At 39.3% G+C, this 17689-nt stretch overlaps 1 protein-coding gene across 4 annotated transcripts in view; it reads right to left on the minus strand.

Annotated features, from left to right (window-relative positions):
* STAU1 (staufen double-stranded RNA binding protein 1) overlaps positions 1–17135 on the minus strand; it is a 53324-nt gene extending 36189 nt beyond the window's left edge. For 3 of the 4 annotated variants that reach the window (XM_075011476.1, XM_075011477.1, XM_075011473.1), the window contains exons 1-2: positions 17000–17135; positions 9426–9494 (exon numbers count right to left, since the gene is read on the minus strand). The gene's annotated coding sequence lies outside the window, so the exon portion shown is untranslated. The remainder of the gene's footprint in view (positions 1–9425; positions 9495–16999) is intronic. The other variant, XM_075011474.1, reaches the window with a different exon arrangement.
* Positions 17136–17689: the final 554 nt, after the last annotated feature.

The raw sequence follows: 17689 nt of genomic DNA on the forward strand, positions 1-17689 counted from the left end.
ACTCAATTGACTGTCTGACGCAAATTATTTACTTGCATATTTTCACCTTGTTTTATTGTAATACTCAGTTTTTTTAAAAAATGCCAATATATACCTATAGAAGGATTAAAAAGTTCCAATTTCCATTAAAGATAAAAATACTAGCAAGTATAACAAGGATCTCATGGCATTTTGTAAATATTCAAAGCAGTTTAAACTCTGAAGTACGTTTCCTCCCATTATGTTTTGAATTAAAAAAAAAAAAAGTGATATGCCTGCTAATTAAAGCTTACTTTAAAAGTTGCCAGTAAAATTCTACATGACTCACTCATAGTATTTTAAATGCTTTAACTAACAGAAGAGAATAAAGTAGTGCAGGTAAACTAGCTTTTCATATATGCAGCAAATAGTCAAATATCTGACAGCAAGTTCATTATTTTGCCTAACAGAAGTTTCACATTTGGTACGCCATAACGGTTGTTAGTGTTTACAAAGAAGGACCTGGTGGTTGACAGAAGGCAAAATGCAGTAAATTTATAAGGCAGGTCCAGAGTAATGATATTTTAATCATTACACCTAATTACAATGAGTATTTCTGAAAGTACTGAAAAGTCTTGACTGTACGGAAAAAATAACTGGCCAAATAACAGGAGGTCTCAGGTTCTACTCAAGAGCAATGTCTAATAGATAGACGAAATTACTGATAGTCTGAACATGCCTCTTAATACAACTAAACTGCTTTTCTGAAAATATAAAGTAGAAAACAAGTTCTAAAGCTGCTGTTCCTTCAAAGAAATCTTTGCCCCTGGCTCCCATATGTTTAAATCAGTGCACTTATTTTTCAATTCAACTCCACTACCTTGGTACCAAGAGAGAATCTCAGGTGGCTAAGCTGCAAAACAAACATTAAATTTCACTTTGAGTCAAGCTAGAAGTGCAGGAAATATTAAAAAAAGATGTAATTTCTGTGGGAAACACTACTAAATAAGACTTTTCTTCACACCCAAGAGCAATATAAGAGCTGGTGTAAACATAGGTACAGGCTAAATCTACACTTCCATTTCACTGAGCTGCAATTTTCTAATGCAGGGGTATGAAAAAGCACCCTACTCTCCCCACCCGCAACACAGCAAGTTACTCCCATTGTGGAGATGAATTTAGATAGACTGCGGAGAGAGCTGTCTCCCAAGGTTCCAGCCATAGCCATACTTGCACTTTGAAGTGCTGCTGTCTCTGCGCTTTAATTTTAGAAGCATAGACAAAGCTTAAGTGAGTCACCAAATTCATCTCTAACTGTAGTTTCCAAAAGGTCTTCATGAATAAAGCAGAGTCTTATGTCAGGTGTTCACAATGTCACAAAGCTGATTTTTTGCTTTAATGATTTTTCTGCTTGGTTATTGCTTGCTTGCTGGTTTCTGCTTGCTAATACACTAGTTGCTCAAAGAAAGCAAGCTGCACTGCTGGTGTTCCAAAGCCTTTTCAGCTTGCATTGTCACAGTAACAAACATTGTCAGCACATAAACACTAATGAAGTACAATATTTAATTTAATTGCAAAGTTACTAAAACACCCTTCATGCTTTTATCAAGGGCAGACTTCCTTCCATGTTGCTTGTTATTTAATCTATATTGCTCGCTGGATGATGACTCGAGTTTGATTTTTATAAGTCTATTTCCAATGTTCCATGCTGCCCATTACATTTTTCATAGGTTTCCAAGTCAGCACTAAGGTCTACCAATGAGCATAATTAAGATTTCATAGAGATTGGCTAAATGTCAAACATAAAAGCTACCTATTCAGATGTTGTGTATCTCTCCAAAATTGCCAGTTTAAAAATACCACACAAACTACAGCAAGAATGCACTATACACTGTATCCCCAAAGATTAAAAACAGCTCCTAAAATGGAGTACACTCAAGCAGACTCTGAAACAATACATTATAGAAATGACAGCACTTAGAGAGTGGATATACCAACCCAAAATATTTGTTGCAACTTTTCTGGACGGATTCTCAGTCCTTGTAACAAAAGACTAAGTTTGACTTTTCTTTTTATAAATATTAAACTACAGATCACTAACATTCTCTGCAGTTCCCTTTGGGTAAAAAATGGGGCTTGTTAGAAGTTTGAGGAGGCCAAATTTAAAATTTGGTGACACTTCTCATTTTTACTTATAAATTTAAAACTAGGGAAAAAATGAAATTAAGTCATATATGAATACATACAGTGATAATTTACATTGTCAAAGCAACCCAATACCTCAGCTAAATTTTTACAGAAATGGGAGGTTTTTAGGCTTCTCTTTAGATACTGCTGAAATTGTACCAAATTCCCACCAGGCATTCACCTAGCCACTCAGCATCATGCAGATTTCTTTTTCTAGGCGGTCAGTCTTGAACAATTTCACAGGTTACTTGATATAAGCCTCTGGGGTAACAACAAAAGCCTACTATTTCCTAAATACTGATCGGGAGAACAAATAATTTTAAAAATAAAACAAAATTGAATTTTAAATAAGATGAGTGAACTAGAGTGCCTTAAAGGATGATATAGACAGAACAGGCATCACAGAAACTCGATGGAATGAGACTAAATCAATGAAACGCAGCCTTAATGGAGTATAAAATATATTTGAAAGAAGAGGTCGTGCTGGTGGGGGAGTGGTACTATTTGTGAAAGAAAACAATCAAAGTAAAAATCTTAAATGAATCAAAGTTTTTCATAGATGCTCTACGCATAGCAATTCCATTCTCTAATAATACAGCAGCAGGGATATACTATCGACCATTTGACTGGGATAGGGATAGTGATTATGAAATGCTAAGAGAGATTAGAGAGGTGCTAAAAATAAAAAAAAGCTTTTAGTGGAGGATTTCAACTATCCCCATACTGACTGGATATATGTCACCTAAGGCTGGGATGAAGAGAGAAAGTTTCTTGACATCTGAAATGACTGCTTCTTGGAGCAGGTGGCTCTGGAACCCAAAGGAAAAGAGGCAATTCTTGATTTAGTCATAAACAGATGTCAGGATCTAGTGCAAGAGGTAAGTATAGCTGGATGAAAGTATTCTCCTTAACATATGGCTGCAGTGTCCCTTAAATAAATCTTTCAGCCAAAGACTTATGTACATCATCTCCAGGAATAAAAGAAAATGCTGAACTTACAAACTACTTGCACAACCATTTTGCTTGAGCTTCACTGAAGAGAGGAGGAGGATCTAAACTAATTTTCCCTCAAAATGCTTGATGGAATTCTGCGGTTGATTGTTTTGGTAAGTACATACTGATATCCATGAGGAAGCGTTATTACTAACGGATGTCCCTGACTACCAAAAGTATCTTGATTACAAGTCCATTGATCCCAATAGATCATTATATGCACACAATTAAATTAGCATTTGTTGTGTTTGTATTGGTTGCACCCAGCTGGTTTGCAGCATAGACCGATTAAAATCAATTTTTTTCCCTGAGTGATTTAAATAAAATTTCCCACTGATACATCTTCACAAATTGTTTAAACGGTGGTGCAAATCTGATCAGTAAAACACATTAATTTGCAACTAAATACAGCGTTTTACCATATTTATGAGGGTATTTGTATAATTTTTAGATAACTTGATTAAGAAAAATGTATTATATGTAACAAGCTGCAGATGCAGTACATTAAGAAGGGTAAGAACTAACCCACCCCAACCCCTCCCCACTTCATTAAACTAAATCTTAAATGTTATACAAATGTTTCACATTTGCAATTGTAGCAGTCTCCTGAGTTGCCAGCTGATGGCTGAGTTTAAGAAAATTTATAAAAAGTTGACAAATCCTCAGAATACTAAACGTAAGGTTAGAAACAGACAGCTGGGTTTGTGATGACCAGGAGAACTGTACGATGACCTGGTGTGAAGGCACCTCGAGATATCAAGATAGACTTGTGTGTAGTATAGGGGAAGAGCAAGTGGTCATGGTAGATGTAAATACCAATGACATGGGGAAGGATAGGAAAGGTCCTGGAGGCCAAATTTAGGCTGCTAGGAAAGAGACTGAAATCCAGGACCTCAATGATAATATTCTCTGAAACACTTTCATTTTCACACACAGAACTGCAGAGTCTCAATGTGTGGATGAGATGATGATGTAGGGAGGAGGGGTCTGGATTTATTAGGAACTGGGGAAACTTTTGGGAAAGTGGTAGCCTATACAGGAAACACAGGTAGAGTCGTTTTTAAACTCAGGGCTGGGGGAAAGCTGACAGGTGTAGAGAAGCACATGGATCAGTCATACTTCGTTTTAGGGAATGTTCTATAAATATATATGCCTTACGCAAAAATGTAAGAACAATATTTCTATTCCAATTCATTTATTTAATAAGATGGTAGAAAGTCAGCAAGTTTTCAGTAGTAGTCTCTTCTGTGATATTTTGCATGTTTCTGTAAGTAGTTTTTAAGTGAGCTGTAACTTGGTGGTACTCAAAACAAATCTGACTTCTGAAAATGGTACAGCAACCTGGAAAGGTTGAACGGCACTCTGTTCAAGACCTCAGATTACCTTAGGACCATGTTTCTTAACCAATAGTATGCATACACTTAGGGATACATGAGACAGGTCTGAGGGTATAATTTTTAAAGGGGTACTTTATTAAAAAACAGTTGAGAAACTCTGCTTCAAAGCACTTGCAACCCTTCTCTGCTTGGTATCATCTATAAACTTTGTAAGTGTAATCTGTGTGCCATTACCAAAACTGTAGATAAAGATATCGAACCAAAACTAATCCCTTATGAATCCCACTTGTTATGCCCTTCCAGGATGAGTGTGAACCACTGATAAGTACTCTGAGAAAGGTTAATCAATCAGCTATGCACTCATCTTAAAGTAGCCCCATCTACCTTATACTTCCCTACTTACAAGATCAGAGAGTCATGCAAGACTGTATCAAATACTTTATCCAAGTCTAGTCATACCACACCTACTTCTTCCCTCTTTACCCACAAGGCTTGTTATTTTATCAAAGAAAGCTAAGAGATTAATTTGACATTATGGTCTTGTCTACACTAGCTCCCTACTGTGAAGGCAGCATGGTAAGTAAGGCATCAGGAGATTATTAATGAAGTGCTGCACTGCATATGCAGCACTTCATTAAGCTAATTCTCCCCTGTGGCAACGGTGAAGTGTTAAACTTTGAAGTGCCGGCTCATGTGTAGCCACGGCTAACCCGCCAGTACTTCAAAGTGCCTGGGCAACTTTGAAGTCCCTTTACTCCAGGGGACTTTACTTCACATGCAGTGGAGCACTTCATTAATAATCTCCCGATGCCTTACTTACCATGCTCCCTTCAAAGCAGGGAGCTAGTGTAGACAAGCCCAATTTGTTCTTGACAAATCCATGCTGTTAACTATCACCTTATCTTCCTGATGTTTGCAGATGGATTCCTCAATAATTTGCTTCATTATCTGTCCTGGCACAAGTTAAGCTGACTGATCTGCAGTTTCCTGGGTTGTTCTTATTTCCCTGTTTCCTGAGATGGGCACTGTATTTGCCCTTTTTCAGACATCTGGAATCTTTCCTGTCTTCCATGACTTGTCAAAGATAACTAATGACAGATACTTTCTCAGACACTTCCTTAAGTATTCTAGGATGCACTCTATCAGACCCTGGTGACTTGAAGACATCTAACTTTTCTAAGAAATTTTCAACTCGTTTTTTTCCTATTTTAAGCTCTGATCTTACCTCATTTTGTTCAGAATTCACTATGCCAGACATCCAATCACAAACTGTTCCGGTGAAAACCAAAACAAAGTCATTGAGCATCTCTGCCATTACCACATTTGCTGTTTTCCCTTCTGATTCAGCAAGGGACCTACCCTAACCTTGCTCTTCCTCGTGCTTTCAATATATTTGTAAAACAACAAGAAGTCCTGTGGCACCTCATAGTCTAAGAGATATTTTGGAGCATAAGCTTTCATGGGCAAATACCCAAAATATATTTGTACAATGTTTTCTTGCTTCATTCTATGTCCCACGCTAGACTGAGCTCATCTACTTTTTATAGGACTCCTTTTTGATTTTTAGACTGTTCAGGATCTCCTGCTTAAGCCACGATGATCTGCTGCCACACTTATTCATTCTACACGATGGAATAGTGTGAACCTGCCCACTTAATCATGTCCCTTTGCAAAGCTGCCAACCACCTTCAAGTGTTTTCCCTCTTTGTCTTGCTTCCCACGGTGCCTTACCCTCCAGCTCCCTGAGTCTGCTAAAATCTGCCCTCTTGAAATCCATTGTCTTCATTTTGCTCTTCTCCTACCGCCTCATGACCATTTTTATCCAAGCTGAATTCTACTTTTAAATTCTCAACCAGTTCCTCCTCATTTGTTAAAATCTAGACTAGCCTCCCATGTGGTAGCTTTCCACACCTTGTGAAATAAAAAGCTGTCTATAAGAATGTCTTGGATAATCTGTGCCCTGCCATGTTATTTTCCCAACAAACGTCTGGATATTTGAAGACCCCTATCACCACGAACTTCTGTACTTTAAACGATTTTTTCAGTTGTTTAAAACAAGCCTCATCCACCTCTTCTTTCTGGTTAGGTGGTCTTTAATATACAACGAGATTATTTTAAGTGAAGTAAAAAATACTTAGGTGAAAACACAGATAATTGCTTGCCAGCTGCCTTCAAAAATTACCATAATTTTAAAAAAATTCACACTTACTCAACCTTTTCTTTAATGACAATTACCTGGGAAAGCATAGGTGACCCCTGTGAGATATTAATAGCAAAACTGAAACCTGAAGTCACAACACTCAGAGGCAGAGTACAAAAGTGAACAAAGGCAGTTTGGCTCCAAGTCGCAATCCTGTTCTCATTAAGACTTTTTTAGATCAGAGTTATACTTTGTAGCTTCGGTATGTCAAGCTCATTGCACACACCAAGGGCTTCATGCTTCTTCCATTTCACCACCCAGACAGTTCCACATAACCACCTTTTTATCTCCTCCCCACCTTAGCGATTTACATATGTCACTGAACTCTCATTTGTAGTTAGTTTTCTTTTTCCTGTCTGGGAAATAAGGCATTCAAGGTATCTGCATTTTAAATTCCACTGGAATTATGGGCACAGGTTAAATAAGAATGGCCAAACTAGGTCAGACCAAGGTCCATGTAGCCCAATAGCCTGTCCTCTGTCAGTGGCCACTGCCAGAGAATGAACAGAATAGATAATCAAGTATTCCATCCCACATTGCCCATTCCCAACTGCCCTGTTCATCTTGGCTAACAGTCACTGATGGACCTATCTTCCATCAATTTATCTAGTTCTTTTTTAACCCCTGTATAGCCTTGGCCTTCATAACATCCTCTGGCAAGGAGTTTCCCAGGTTGATTTTGCATTGTGTGAAGAAATACTTCCTTCTGTTTTAAACCTGATGCATATTAATTTCACTTGATGACCCCTAATTCTTGTGTATGAGGAGTAAACAACACTTATTTACTTTTTCCCCCGACCCAGTCACAACTTTTAGACATCTACGATGCCCTCCTTAATCTCTTTTCCAAATTGAAAAGTCCTAGTCTTAATTTCTCCTCATACAGAAGATGAACCATACCCCTCATCGTCTTTGTTGCCCTTTTCTGAACTTTTTCCTAAGAAGAGGTGACATCTGCAAGAAGTGTTCAATATGTAGACGTACAATGGATTTATATAAAGGCAAATTTTCCGTCATATCTACCCCATTCTTAATGATTTACAACATTCTGCCCACTCTTTTGATTGCCCTGCACACTGAGTTGGTGTTTTCAGAAACCCATCCATAATGACTCCAAGATCTCTTTCTTGAGTGGTAACAGCTAATTTTACATATATAGTTGGGATACTTCCCAGTGTGCATTACTCTGCATTTATCAACATTACATTTCATCTGCCATTTTGTTGCCCAGTCACCCAGTTTTCTGAAACTTTCTGAAGCTCTTTGCAGCCTGCTTGGGATTGAACTATCTTAAGTAGTTTTATATCATCTGCAAATGTTGCCATCTCACTGTTTACCCTTTCTTACAAGTCATTTATGAATATGTTGAAGAGGACTGGTCCAAATAAAGACCCTTGGGGGCAACACTATTTGCCTCTCCTGAATCTGAAAACTGACCATTTGTACCTACGCTTTGTTTAATCAGTTACCAGTCCATGAGAGGACCTTCATTCTTATCTCATGACAGCTGACTTTGCATCAGAGCTTTTGGTGAGGGACCTTGTTAAAAGCTTTCTGAAAACGTAATTACATGATAGCCAATGGATTCCACTTGTACACATGCTTGTTGAGCCCCCCCGCCCCAAAGAAATCTAGTAGATTGGTGAAGCATGATTTTCCTCTATAAAAGCCATGATAATTTTTATCCAACAATTATGTTAATCTATGTAACTGACAATTTTATTCTTTATTAAACTTTCAACCAGTTTGCCTGGTACTGAAGTCAAGCTAAATGGTCCATTAGAGCCAGGAGCCCCTCTGGAGCCCTTTCTAAATATTGGTGTCACTTTATCAACCCTTGTAATTTGCTACAGAAGCTGATATTTAAATGAGGGATTACAAACAGCAGTTAGTAATGCCAAAATTTCACACTGAAGTTCCTTCAGAATACCTGGGTAAATACTATCTGGTACTGATGATTAGTTTAGTTTATCAATTTGTTCCAAAATCTCCTTGAACTGACACCTCAATCTGGGACAGTTCCTCAGATTTATCACCTAAAAGAAACGGCTCAGGTTTAGAAGACCAATGCAAAGAATTCATTTAGTTCCTGCAGGATAGCCTTTCCCTCTCTGAGAGCCCCTTTACCTCAGTCATCCATTGGCCCCCTGGCTGTTTCGCAGACTTCCTCCTTCCAATGCACTTAATGTTTTTTTGGGGGTGGGTGGGAGGGGGATTATTTCTTTGAGTCTTTGGCTCTCTGAGGAATGCTCTTTGTTCTGTTAACAGAGACAGAGCTGATTAAAGTTGATGAGTGTGCTAATCGGATGCTAGGAAATGTGCTTCCCCAATTTCTCCATCCTGATTTTCCAATTTTCATCAAAATCACCAGGATTCTGTCAATTGTTGTCTACAATATTCGCTGAAACTCTGGAAGTGATCAGGAATGTTATTCTAAAGTTATTGTGTTACATCTGGAGTAATACCATCAAGTTGTGCTTATAACCTCATTTCACTCAGCCAAAAAATTGTCATATATTCACAAGAAAAGGTATTTAGAGAAATTTTTGCAGGCAACTGATCTTTCTGGATTCCTTTAATCACAAAATTATAAAAGGTGTTTCTTATAAGTTCAAGTGCGCAGAAGGGGATAAGACCTTTTTTATTCCAACAGAATATTGCCAGTTGCAACCTCTTTGAACAGTATGTAAAAATGATAGACACTATTACTGATAAAAATTCCTGAATGATAGGTTTAATGTTTTCTGTACCTTCCGGTGATCCGGGGACAGTGAAGTTTTTGTTTTAGTTCCAAGGCAAATATTTATATTGGAGAAAGCCTAGGACGAAAAATAATTCAGTGTTAGTAATTTGTTTTGTGAAGCTACTGAAGTATTTTAAGTTATTCTATAATTAACTGCTCATTGGTAAACACTATCATCAGAGGAAAAAAAAAAAGAAATGTCTGAATATGAAAGCAAAACTGTCCAAAGTGAACAGGTTCAGAAAAGAGCAACTAAAATTATTAGGGGTTTGGAATGGGTCCCATATGAAGAGAGATTAAAGAGACTAGGACTTTTCAGATTAGAAAAGAGAAGACTAAGGGGAGATGTGATAGAGGTATATAAAATTATGAGTGGTATGGAGAAAAACAAGAAAAAAATATTTACTTGTTCCCAAAACATAAGAACTAGCTGAAACCAAATTAAATTGATGGGCAGCATGTTTAAAACAAATAAAACATTCTTCACACAGCACACAGTCAAAACATGGAACTGCTTGCCAGAGGAGGCTGTGAAGACTTGAACTATAACCGGGTTTTAAAAAGAGCTACATAAATTCATGGAGGTTAGGTCGATTAACGGCTATTAGCCAGGATGGGGAAGGAATGGTGTCCCTAGCCTCAGTTTGTCAGAAGCTGGAGTTGGATGGCAGGGGAGAGATTATTACCTGTTCAGTTCACACCCTCTGGGGCACCTGGCATTGACCACTGTCAGCAGACAGGATACTGGGCTGGATGGACCTTTGGTCTGACCCATATGGCTGTTCTCATGTTCTTAAAGTGTAGCTGAGACTAAAGTCTACTTGGAAATTTTGGATCTGGTTTTCTGAAAAATGCTATCTCTACATTATTTTACGTTTCTCAGACTTATTTTATAAGATGCATTCAACATATGCATTGTAAGTATTTAGGCTGTGAATTCCAGAGGGGCCTAAGGGAGCTGAATGCCTAACTTCCCTAGGCCAAAATGAGAATTTCAGCCTTAGACTTATGTAAACATGTACTCACTGACAGATTGTTTGCAAATTAGCTTCACTTTTTACCATGCAGAAATACAGATTGATTTGACAGCCCTCCTCCTCTTGTTCCCATGCCCTCCCTTAGGGATGCCTACTGTACAGAGACTATATTACCACAGCTACACCAGCACAACCATGTAGTGTAATTACAGCCTACACCAACAAAAGAAGTTTACCTGTTGAGACACAAGGACCACCTCCATGAGTCGTAGCAGCTATACTGACGGAAGCATTCTTTCCTTCATCACTCTGTCTAATCTGGGGTTTAAGTCAGAATACCTATGCGGGTCAGAAGGTGTGGTTTCCCTACATCTCTATCCTTGACTAACATCACTATGTCAAATTTGATAGGCTCCCTTGCCAAAGGCTCGTAAGGTTAGATCAAACCTTCAACCTGGAAGGATGATTAAATTATGGAGTCCATCAATTCTGCTGATTGACCAGCCATAAGGTTTGCATACGATGTACCCTTCTAGAGCAACGCCTGATCTCGCTGCCATGTGATCTAACAACAGAGGCCCAAGACAGGAAACAGTATTTATGCCTCCTCCAAAGAACTATAACCAGTTCATGGTATCAGACAGTGTTATTCAAAAACCGAGTTTTGCAGTCATCTTTAAAAGTTCTAGTAATAGCTGAGAAGACAGTATTATCAAAGTGCTGGTTCTGGCATTGTATTGCAGGATTTTTATAAAGGCTGATTCAGTAGAAAAACCTTAACAACTATGAATCAAACTCCAAATCCCTCACTTCAATGTCAGTTTTATCTGACAATTGACTACACAATCAAGTCCCAGGCCAGGCCCCTTCATATTTCTGAGCAACTTCTTGTGCTATATACTGATACCATGTGAAAAGGAGGGGGGAAAAAAAGATTGATTACCAAAACTTTCTGAAAGAGTTAATGCTTACATGTTTTGTTAAGATTCAGAACTTAAGTAATACTAAAGCAGTGTTCAAACTTGGTCACTTCTCATGTATTAAACATTGTGTAGTTAAATGCCAGGCTTTTTTTAACTGAAATGCTTTCAGTACTAAGATCGTGTCAGTTTTGCAATTTGCATTTAAACCACTCTTACACCACACATTTTTATGTTTTCTTTGGCAGACAATACACATACCATGTCCACAGTTTAGCCTCTAGGGTTTTGAAAAAGAGAATTTGTTTCCTACTCAGTTATTTCCTAATATTATATGAGAGGCGGTGGATAGTCTCTTGGTATTGTTCTGACATATGTCAACACTGAAAAATAAATCCCAAAGTGTGTTTCTGTCTCTAATGTAAAAGTCTTATAACTACAAGTATCTTATTAAAACCAAAACTTAAAAACAGGTTTAAATTCCACTTTGTCCATAGGATTTTTCAACTGGACAGTATAAAAAGGAGAAAAGCATTCCTTCACTGCAGCAATACAGCCTTTAAAAACTACTGTGCAAAATGATCATAACCATTTTCAATAGCGGGATATTTATTAAACGCTTGGACGTGTCCTTTTAATTCCCTTCTCACTGTTCTGTAAGTGACCTTGCTCAAAAAATTTGAATGCTTCAATTTCAGAACACTGTGTGATGCAGTGCAAGGATACATATTAAGTATTAAATTTAAATTTTTACTTAAAAAAATAAACGACCACATGAAGTTTTGACCTCCAATACATGCATCATGTGTAGTTTTTAGTATAGTTTATAGGTCTAATTGTAGACAAAGTGGGACAGGGATAATTACTTTTGTACTTATACTACAAAGCAGTACAACATATAACTGGAAAAAGAAAAGATGAGAACAGGTTTGTGCAATAAATAGTAACAGACAAGGACTTTTCAGTCTACACAAATGAAAACTGTACAAGACATACTAACATTTCTGGCTATCTTTTTAGATGAGCAAATGGAGTTTATTCTCTCAAGATACTTTGTGAAAAACTAATAAAAATTACACAAATCATAGTTTACAGATAGTTACACCAAACTGAGACATTATAGTCATTCCTCGGATATTTAAAAACTCAAGGAATTCTTCAGTCACAATAAATATAGCAAACCTTATGAACATCTAATTTGCACAGAGGAATAACTGATAGGGCAGATTTACGAAGTTTAACATCTGACGGATAATATTTTTCATCCATTCTGATGAAAAAAATATGCCCATAATCTGTTTGTTTAAAAGTTAGTCATCTGAAATAAAGAATTAAAAAGCAGAACAAAACCAACATGTCATCATGTTGCTAACATTATTAAGTGTCCTCTGCTTTGCACTTAATAGCATCCTCTCCACCATACTTGTGAACAAGTAGTTTGTAAATCAGTCTTTAATTATAGAATATAAATCTATTAGAAGCTAGCTGAAACTGGCATGTCCCTAGAAACCCTTTTATGAATGTTGTCATTCTTTGTTTGAAGGGGATTGCAAATTTTCTTCTAATTTTACTGCACTGCTTTTCAGGAACAGAAAGAGAGGGAGTAACACTAACTGAGAAGGCACAATAGAGCTTTAGAGCTTTGTGCACTACCATACTCAGCTAAAACTAAAGTCACAAAGTGTGAATTATACTGTAGACTGAATAATTTTCACTAATCACCAACAAATTCCTATTCAGGGGTATAAAAGGGAAGATGGAAGTAATTATAAAATGAAATATGGAGAACTTCAGTTCAAGATCAGGAATAGTAAGTGTTTTTGCCCATGAACAAAGACGACAAACTGAACTTAACAGATTTATTCAAACCGATCTTAGGCACTCACATGGGCCCCATTATAATAGTACCCATCAGACTCTCAGTCTAATGTATTATTACAATGTCCCTTTGAAATAGTGTTATCCCACTTTATAGATGGGAAACAGAGGCACAGAGAGGCTACGTCACTTGCCCAAGGTCTCAGTCTGCAAAGGAGTAGGGTTTTGGTGGCATGCAGTTTGAAAGGAATGGTTTTCATAGCACATTTTTTATGAATTATTACTACTCTACACTCAACAGATAAAACAAAAAGCAGTCAAGTAGCACTTTAAAGACTAGCAAAATAGTTTATTAGGTGAGCTTTCATGGGACAGACCCACTTCTTCAGACCATAGCCTGACCAGACCTGGTCTGGCTATGGTCTGAAGTGGGTCTGTCCCATGAAAGCTCACCTAATAAACTATTTTGCTAGTCTTTAAAGTGCTACTTGACTGCTGTTTTGATAGTGTATAGAGTAGCACGGCTTCCTCTCTACTACTATTCAACAGATAAACTTGTAATCGTTTAGATAATAGTGGTGATTAACTGAAGCCCCAGAATTGATATATTGAAAAATATACCTGATACCCACATAACCATAATACTACATCTACCAGCCTACTCCAACCAGTGAGAACAACCACCTTCCCTAAAGCCAGTGAAAAGAGGAAGCGTGTGGAAATTCACACAAAGTGCTGTTCCTGAACTCCACTAAGGATTTCTTTATTATTAAATGAATACATTAATACTCTGAAAAATTATCGGTTTTAGCAGAAGTCATTTCACGCACATTGATAATCAGAATCCCATGGCAGCAGTGAAACTAATTAAGCTGTCTTCCTGGAGACCCAGGAAGATAGGACCACATCACAAAGTTGAATTGTCCTTGTGACTGACTATAAAAGCTACATGCTTTTTAAAAACATGGAAGGTTAATGCTGCAGGAATTGATGACTTAACTGCCTCTGCTCCTTCTCTCTCTTCCCCTACACCAAATCATTATTAGAATCTTGAGTCCAAATTCCCACAAACTAATAGCTCTGAAAACTTATGACTTTTTCAAACAAACAAAAACAAAAAAACAAAAAAACAAAACAAAAAAACCTCCATGATAATCCAAATCAGGACATGTTTATAGTACAGTAATACAGCCACAGCTATGTTCCTGTAGAACAGACACTTTGTGCAGTAATCAAAGAATATTTTTTCACAACCACTTGAAAAAGCAACAGGTAGGTGGATACAAGAATTATTTTATTGGCCTAGATGCATCTACAGAGGGAAGGGGAAGCAGAGTAAGTGGGTGTTGACCTAACTAGGTCAAATTTTTTCACAGACCTGAGCAATATAACTAGGTTGACCCCAGTTTTAGGTGTAAACCACTTCTCAGTAACCATGGCTTGATAACCGACTGTATGAAGTAGCTTTCATGTAGCTGAGTATTTTAACGTTTATAATCAGTGTTAAAATAGAATAGCCAAATATCGATTTAAAGGTTTAAATAGCTGCCACAAAAAAAGTCACTAACTCCTCATTCTTTATCAATTACAAGGAAAAAATGTAAAAAATACTCTAGCTGAGCAAGGTCATTTTCCTGGGGAACTTTCTATAAACCCCAAACATGTTCCTCTCACAAATCCTTGATTAGCCAAAGAATATCTCAAAGCCAGAATTTGTGGTAGTATACGATGAAGCTCAAAATAATTCAGATAACTGATAACTTACATGTTGCTTCACAAATACAGATAAGATCCCAGAACAGAGGATGTGGATGAAAGATAAAAAAAGGGAAACAGACGACAAAACACACAACAGGAGATTTTAAAAAGGAATCTGAAGGAGAAGCAGAAGCAACACCATGATTTAAAAACACAAAACCAAGACCAGAAAGAAAGGACATGAAGGCAAAGAAATGAAATAACAGTAAGCCTTTGAATGCTAACAGTTTCCACTATAACAAAATATTTTAAATTATACTTTAATTTACCCTTCTAAAACACAAGGTTTGAAAATACACACACTCAAGGCTAATGCTTGTAGTTATCAAAATACAATAAGCCTTTTATTAGTTTACTCCAATAAAATAATCAAGACACATCCATGCAGTATAAATATCAACATCTTCATGTCTATGAAAAGTTGTTAATGCAACTGTTGAAAGCATTATGAGAGACAAAATCAACTCCCCTCTTTGGAATAATTAAATATGTAAAAATAAACCACTTTCTAGATTTACCAAAACAGACTATTAGAGGTTCATAAAGCAGAATTTATATTATTTAATGACATCAATATATAGGCAGCCCATTTTTTCAATTTACCTGTTAACCTGTAATTATGTAGGTAAGTCCATGGATAGTTTAACATTTACACTGATTGATTTGACAGATGCCCATGCAGGAAAAATTTTAAAAGTATGACTTTCAAGAAGCCTGGCTGTTGAAAGCTAGGGATTTTGGTGTACTCTTATTTATTTACACACACATAGTACAGAGCTTTATTTTGTTAAAAATGAAATTATACGACCCAATGAGGATTTTGGGACAGGAAAGTGTGTGAATGTGTGTGAGGAGGAGGAGGAGGGACTCAACTATACAAGATATGTCTACACTAAAGCTTTGTACATGGTTAACTGATTGGTAATTATCTTAAAATAGCTAACACCTTTGTAAAGACTAGATTGGACAATTCCCAAATTGGTATTGTTTATTCTAAGTGGATTTCTAGAGTTTACCCTGACCAAATAATACATGTTAGAATTACAACTCATTATATATATACCTAGATACAGAGAAAGAGAAGCATAATGTTACTTCTCTCACAGAACTGAAAGGGACCTAGAGAGGTCATTGAGTTGAGTTGAGTCCAGTCTCCTGCCCTCACTGACAGACCCATGCTAACAACTCAATTAGCATGTTAAAAATATAGCTCCCCTCATGGTACAAGCATTACCACAAGCTACTGTAGTTTCACGTTTAACTGAAAATTACAATAAACTCTGAAAACCTTTGTGCATCTATTTTATACACTTTCAACAAAAGCAGTGGATGGAGAATTGTGCTCCTTGTCTGACACTTCTATTTGTTTTTATCATCATGATCTAACTTACCCACCAACACCAATACATTCTTCCTCCTCTTTCACTGGAGTAAAACAAACACAAGACTGTCCTCTGTGTATCAAGTTTAGAGACTGCTCTAACACAATGGGACAGCAGGTACGAACTAGGTAAATGCACCTGTACCACGGGCTCTAACATGGACAGCAGGGAGGAGAGTTTTCACAAGAACCTGTTGCTGTTAACAATTTGCTCTCATGATAGGAAAACGTGGGGGGTGGCTGATGCTGCAGCTGACACCCGCCCTAGCGCTACGGGGGTGAGTGGGAAGGAGGAAACCTGGCGCTGTAGCTGTCTATGCGCGTGGGGATCGGGGCGTGTGACAGAACAAGGCCCGGGATTACCTCCCCACAAGGGACAGGGCGCCGAACCCCCGCAGCGCACGGCCTTTTTCTCTTTACAAGCCTCAGGCAAGGCCCACTCTGTAACCAGAGCCGGGCCCCCTCGCCCCAGGCCAGGCCGGCTCCCCCCAGGGCCCGCCTGCCACTGCCGTGAGGACGGGGCTCCGGTTCACCCTAAAAGCGAAGGAGAACCCAGCCGCTTCCCTAGCGGGTGCCGCTGCTCCCTAACAAGCCCCGACTCCCAGCCCCGCTGCCGGCCTCCTCGCCCCCGCCCTCACCCCCGCCCCCAGCGAGAGGCACCAGAGCCGCTGCTGCCCCCGCTAGGCCCCGGCGCCCCCCGGGGAATCCGGAGCCGCCTCGCTTTCACCTGGCTGCCTGGGCTGCGGCTCCCGGGCCAGCTGGTACTGCAGGCGGGCAGGCGGGCGTCTCAGTCCATGGGCCGGGTCCCGAGGCGGGGAGGGGGTCCGGGAAGGGGGGGGGGGCGAATCGCAGTGGCGGAGGGAGGCGGCGGACACAGGGCAAACACTAAAGAGAATGAGCGCCGGGGGCAGGTCCGGCCGGGGAGGAAGTGACCGCAGCACGCCGGGGACGGTGCTAACCAATCTGCAGGGTCACAGCACTTCATAGCACCGCCCAACTTCTCACTCGCGGCCAATCCGCCAGCGCACCGGCTCGAAGCACAGGCCTCCTCCCGGACTGCAGCTCCCGGCATGCACTGCTCACTCAGCCCGCCTCCCCTCTGAGGGGACTACAGCTCCGGAAATGTATCGCTCAGGTCAACCCTCTCATCTCCAAGAGGACTACAGCTCCCGGCATGCATCACTCCCACACGCCGTCTCATCTCCACGGGGACTACAGCTCCCGGCATGCCCGCAGGTGAGACTCGAGCTCAAACTTTCCCAAGGCAGCGCTGCAAGAGGGGGCCCCACAACGGGGTGGGTTCCTGGGGCCCTGCCCCGGCCCAAGGCCGGAGACCATTCAGTATGCGAGGCCTAAAGCCTCATTCCCGGTGGGCTCAGACCCCGCTTACCCCTGGGCGGGGGCGCCTGTACTCCGG

This window comes from Carettochelys insculpta, chromosome 17 (assembly GCF_033958435.1).
Source record: "Carettochelys insculpta isolate YL-2023 chromosome 17, ASM3395843v1, whole genome shotgun sequence".
Taxonomy (NCBI): Eukaryota; Metazoa; Chordata; order Testudines; family Carettochelyidae; genus Carettochelys; species Carettochelys insculpta.